Source organism: Sorex araneus, chromosome 4, assembly GCF_027595985.1.
Source record: "Sorex araneus isolate mSorAra2 chromosome 4, mSorAra2.pri, whole genome shotgun sequence".
Taxonomy (NCBI): domain Eukaryota; kingdom Metazoa; phylum Chordata; class Mammalia; order Eulipotyphla; family Soricidae; genus Sorex; species Sorex araneus.
In genome coordinates this window covers 86,226,337-86,232,517 of record NC_073305.1, presented here as the reverse complement: position 1 = coordinate 86,232,517, position 6,181 = coordinate 86,226,337, and the positions used below count along the sequence as shown (strand labels likewise).

Below are 6,181 nucleotides of genomic sequence, written 5' to 3'. Positions count from 1 at the left end.
AGTAGCCCAGAATTAATCTTGAAATATCTTCATTGCATTTCTTCTATCTGCAGTACAGTTCCTGGTGCTAATTAAATAGGTGCTGGGTTTTAAAAAATAAACAAGACTATGTTAGCAATTTATAGACAAATTACCTGATTATCTCGCCTGTGACTGTGATAGAAGCACAATTTTTTAATTTGCAATTTAACAAGTTATAAGACATCTTGAATTAATTATTGAGGTGTCATAGATATGAGACCACCTCCTGTAGATTGGTATGCCAATTATTGCTGCCATAATAAAACAAATCTAAAACTTATATTTAGTGATTTATTAAATGCATTCATTACCTACCACTTGTTTGCTTAGTTTTCCTTTCATATTTTGTAAGTTATGCAACTGATTTGCATATTTATCTCAAATTGTGAGACAAAAATGAAAATGAAAAATGAGTCATCAACTAAAACAGTATTTTTATATCTATAATTATACATATGTGTGTCTAGAGGTGCTACTGTGCACATTTATTTTCAATATTAATAAGTATATGGTGCAACAATTTTGGTGTGAACTCTGGAGGTGTAGAGATGAATAAGAAAAATATGCTTTCACGGGGCTGGAGCGATAGCACAGCGGGTAGGGCGTTTGCCTTGCACGCGGCCGACCCGGGTTCGAATCCCAGCATCCCATATGGTCCCCTGAGCACCGCCAGGAGTGATTCCTGAGTGCATGAGCCAGGAGTGACCCCTGTGCATCGCCGGGTGTGACCCAAAAAGCAAAAAAAAAAATAAAAATAAAATAAAAAAAGAAAAATATGCTTTCATAAACTCACTATTATGAGAATGTATAGAGATGCAACAAAATGTACAGCATGAAAGTCATGGTCTCACTTGAAATATAGTATAGGCCAGTGACTATTGGGAAGGTAAGGATGAGAAAGTTTTAGTTACTCAAATGATATTTGGCAATGCTTAAAGATATTCTTGGCTGGTGAAGATCAAAAATGAAACAGTGTCACTGGAATTTAGAAATCAAGGCAAGTGAGAAAGCGGAATATCCTACAGTGCTCACAAAAAAAGTTCTTATTTAGGCAATATACTCAAAGTACAGAAATTGAGAATTCTAGAATACGGGGAAGAGCATTGGTCACTCTGGATTAGAAATCAGTTCTCTTGACTCAAATGTGACCATGGACCTTAAGGTTTCCATGTCCTGCTGGAATCCATAACCCATAACAAGCCCCTCTTTCCAAAATGGAGATTATACCTGCCCAAAGGAATCCCATTAGGGAGTAGATGATATTGGTATGGTGGTCCAAAAATTTCCTGCTGTTCTCCTACTAAAATAGGAGCTCTAATCCTCTGAAAAATTAAAGACCCACTTGCTGTCTTTTCTGACGTTTTCCACTAATAACGATGATGTGTTGTGAAAAATACAAACATATGCACGGAAGGGGTGATGTGATGTGTGTTGTTCATAGGCTCTCGGGCTGGTTTTCTCTCTGCTCCTCCTTTGTGTTCCACTTCTGTGTATGCCGCTGTGCTTTCTTCTGTCTCTCTATCTCTGACTCTGTCTCTGTAGTCTCTCTTCTGATCTCTTCCAGCCTCTTGATGTCTGTCTTCTCTCCTTTGGTCTCTTCCAATCTCTCTTCTTCCAATCTCTCTCTCTGGAGCCCTTTTGCTTCTGTGTCTGGAGCCCCACTCTCTCTCACTTATGACTCTGACTCTGACTCTGATTCGCTTTGTGCTCTTTTATTCCCACCCTTCTGGCTCCAATGACTCCCTGATTCTCTTTCGCTCTGTGCTCTGCTTTTGTGTCTTCTCCCTTCTGTGTCTTCTCCCTCTACTTCTCTTACAGTCTTAGTTTACATAGCAATCACATAGGGTGGTGACACAAAGGTGGGTTGAACATTAACAAATCAACAAAGAGGGGTAAGACCACTCCTCCAGGAGATTAACAAAAATCTCATCTAAGGAGATTACTCCAGATTACTAGGAGATCCGCTCAAGAGTGGTATCCAAAAAGGGTGTGTTGGTTTCTTCCTTCCTCAGCTAGTAATCCACTTAAATAGTTGTAGTAAATCTACTTCAAATATTTCTAGCAATGTCATTCTGTATGAACACAATAAGTGATATATCAAACTTAAAGTTTGGTTCTTTCTGAGGACATTCACTATATATTCCAGACCATAGTCCTCAGGTCAGGTTAGTCTTCCTAACCACACCAGGGTCCTAGTCTTGTCATGACTTTTGGAACATGACAGCATTTGTTTATGACCATGCTCTCAACTTATAGTTGAGTATTGTAGCGTTTCAGCCTGGCCCATTTTTTTAATGATAAATAAATTTTTATTTCCCAGAGGAATACATATTTGGGAATCTTATTATTATTATTTTTTTTGGCAAAGAGTCTCTTGCCCGCGTGCCTGGCTGTCTTCCCCAGGGCCCCTCGGAGGGGATAAACTCCAGCTTCCCTCCTTGCTCCAAGCAGAGCTCCCACTGGCCAAAGACCTCCGGAGCCTAGCCACAGCCATGCTCAAGACCCCTCTCCACACGTTCAGTTGAGCCTCATGCATGAAGGAACCGGCAGAGGAACACAAGTGTGTGGGACCCGGAGCTGAGACTTTCAAGTCTGCTCGGATCAGGACTGGGCCTCCTCCATCCAGCTTTCCCATTTTCCGGTAGCTAGGTGGTCACACCCAGGGACTGCCCCCGGTGCCATGTAATCCTGTCAAGCCAGCATCCAGAGACTTAAAAGCCAGCTCCTGGAAGCTCTCTTTGAGGCCGCACCATATCTTATAGCCTATTTCTCTCTCTGGAAGAACCTGTCAAACTCCTGGGAGTTTCCTGCCATGTGGATGGGAGAGCCTCGCAAGGTCCCCATGGTGTATTAATATGCCAAAACCAGTAACAAGCTGGGTCTCATTCCCCTGACCCCGAAAGAGCCTCCAGTACGGCATTGTTGGAAAGACAAGTAGAGAGAGGCTTCTAAATCTCAGGACTTGGACAAATGGAGATGTTACTGAGACCGCTCAAGAAATTCTGTGATCATGCAAAAAAATGGGTTTAGACCTTGACCTGACACCATGCACAAAAGTCAGATCAAAATGGATTAAAGACCTCAACATTAGACCACAAACCATAAGGTACATTGAAGACAAGGTCGGCGAAACCCTCCACGATATTGAAGATAAAGGTATCTTCAAAGGTGACACGGAACTAAGCAATCTAGTAAAAACAGAGATCAACAAATGGGACTACATTAAACTAAAAAGCTTCTGCACCGCAAGAGATACAGTGACCAGAATACAAAGACTATCCACAGAATGGGAAAGGATATTTACACAATACCCATCAGATAAGGGGTTGATATCAATGGTATATAAAGCACTGGTTGAACTCTACAAGAAGAAAACATCCAACCCCATCAAAAAATGGGGCGAAGAAATGAACAGAAACTTTACCAAGGAAGAAATACGAATGGCCAAAAGGCACATGAAAAAGTGCTCTGCATCACTAATCATCAGAGAGATGCAGATCAAAACAACCATGAGATACCACATCACACCACAGAGACTAGCACACATCCAAAAGAACAAAAGCAACCGCTGTTGGAGAGGATGTGGGGAGAAAGGGACCCTTCTTCACTGCTGGTGGGAATGCCGACTGGTTCAGCCCTTCTGGAAAACAATTTGGACGACTCTCAAAAAATTAGATATTGAATTCCCATTTGACCCAGCAATACCACTGCTGGGAATATATCCCAGAGAGGCAAAAAAGTACAATCGAAACAACATCTGCACATGTATGTTCATCGCAGCACTGTTTACAATAGCCAGAATCTGGAAAAAACCCGAATGCCCCAGAACGGATGACTGGTTGAGGAAACTTTGGTACATCTATACAATGGAATACTATGCAGCTGTTAGAAAATAGGAGGTCAAGAATTTTGTAGTCAAGTGGATGGGCATGAAAAGTTTCATGCTGAGTGAAATGTGTCAGAAAGAGAGAGACAGACATAGAAAGATTGCACTCATCTATGGTATATAGAATAACAGAGTGGGAGACTAACACCCAAGAACTGTAGAAATAAGTACCAGGAGGTTGACTCCATGGCTTCGAGACTGGCCTCACGTTCCTGGGAAAGGTCAACTCAGAGAAGCGATCACCAACTACATTGTAGTCGAAGGCCATGTAGGGGAAGGGAGTTGCGGGCTGAATGAGGGCTAGAGACTGAGCACAGCGGCTACTCAACACCTTTATTGCAAACCACAACAGCTAATTAGAGAGAGAGAACAGAAGGGAATGCCCTGCCACAGTGGCAGGGTGGGTTGGGGGGGAGATGGGATTGGGGAGGGTGGGAGGGACGCTGGGTTTACGGGTGGTGGAGAATGGGCACTGGTGAAGGAATGGGTTCCCGAACTTTGTATGAGGGAAGTATAAGCACAAAAGTGTATAAATCTGTAACTGTACCCTCACGGTGATTCTCTAATTAAAAATAAATAAATTATTAAAAAAAAAGAAATTCTGTGATCAACGGGATGATGATGATGACAATTATTCATTTAAAAAATATATTTTTATTAGTGAATCACAGTGAGATACTGTTACAAAGTTATAAACTTTCGTGTTTGCATTCCAGTCACAGTGATCGTTTACCCATCCCTACACTAGTGCCCATTCTCCTCCACCAATGTTCCCAGTATCTCTCCCACCACCCTCACCCTATCCCCCACCACCCCACCCTACCTCTGTGGCAGGGCATTCCCTTTTTTTCTCTCTCCTTCTGGGTGTTGTAGTTTGTAATAGAGGTATTGAGTGGTCTTCATGTTCGATCTATGGTCTACTTTCAGCACACGTCTTTCAACCTGAATGGGTCCTCCCAACATCCTCTACTTTGGCCTTGCCCATTTTGATGCTTGCCCGGCGTCCATTCTGTCCCTAGTTGGGACCCTGCTTTTAGGGTGCTAGGAAGTAAGGGCAACAGAGTTGAGAAAGCAGATGGCCAGGAGTAAATATCATTGTAGTCAATCAACTCCTAAGTTACAAAGCATAATATTAATTGTCTTCCTGTGTCCATACAGAAAGGACATCGCTTTAAGGTAAACTAAGTTCCCTGTGACAAGGCTAAAAGGACAAACCCAATATTATCCTACAATGTGTCTGGTCCTTTTTCTCTTAAGCTTTCACAATTCATCAATTTTCTCTTCAACCTATAAGCAGAGATTCCTAAATACCTTAGTCTCAAAGGCAGTTTTTTGTTTGCTGTTTGTTTGAAGGTAAAACACCGGTGTTTCTCAGGGGTACTCTTTGCTCAGTGCTTGGAGAATACTCCTGGTGGGCTCGGAGGACCATGTGGTGTCAGCATCAAGTTTGCGTCTCCTGAATATAAAACATGTGCTTTAGTCTTTTACATCTCTCTGATGACAGAAGTTGTTTTATTGCAGACTAATTTTGAAATTCCCCTAAATATAAATGCAAATCCTTTAGAAAATGCTTATATATATTCATTATTTTTAATTCAAAAATATATATCTTAAAAAGTAAAACATACAATTGATGATTATTCCTCCTCTCAAAAAGCATTCCTTGGAAAGCTGAACAAAATGAGTGAGAACTCAATACCACCATTCTCCTTTAAGGAAGTAAAGGACCTCTACAAAGAAAACTATAAAACGCTACTCCATGAAATAAAAGAGGACATGAGGAAATGGAAACATATCTCCTGCCCATGGATAGGGAGAATCAACATTGTCAAAACGACAATAATCCCTAAAGCATTATACAGATTCAACGGGATGCCTATAAGGATATCCATGACATTCTTCAAAGAAATGGATCAAGCAATCCTAAAATTCATATGGAACAACAAACGCCTATGGATAGCTAAAAGAATTCTTAGGGAAAAGACGATGGGAGGCATCACCCTCCCCAACCTTAAACTTTACTACAAAGCGGTAACAATTAAAACAGCATGGTACTGGAACAAAGACAGAACCTCAGACCACTGCAACAGGGTGGGTATCCCTACACACAACCCCAAATATATGATCATCTAATATTTGATAAGGTAGCAAGAAATGTGAAGTGGAGCAAGGAAATCCTCTTTAACAAATGGTGCTGGCACAACTGGACAATCACATGCAAAAGAATGGACTTAGACTTCAACCTGACACCTTGCACAAAAGTCAGATCAAAAT

General features: G+C 41.4%; 1 non-coding gene across 1 annotated transcript; it reads left to right on the top strand.

Annotated features, from left to right (window-relative positions):
- Positions 1-5,534: 5,534 nt before the first annotated feature.
- LOC129404632 (small nucleolar RNA SNORD116) lies at positions 5,535-5,630 on the top strand. Its single transcript, XR_008630010.1, has one exon. It is a non-coding gene; the product is annotated as a small nucleolar RNA SNORD116 (small nucleolar RNA).
- Positions 5,631-6,181: the final 551 nt, after the last annotated feature.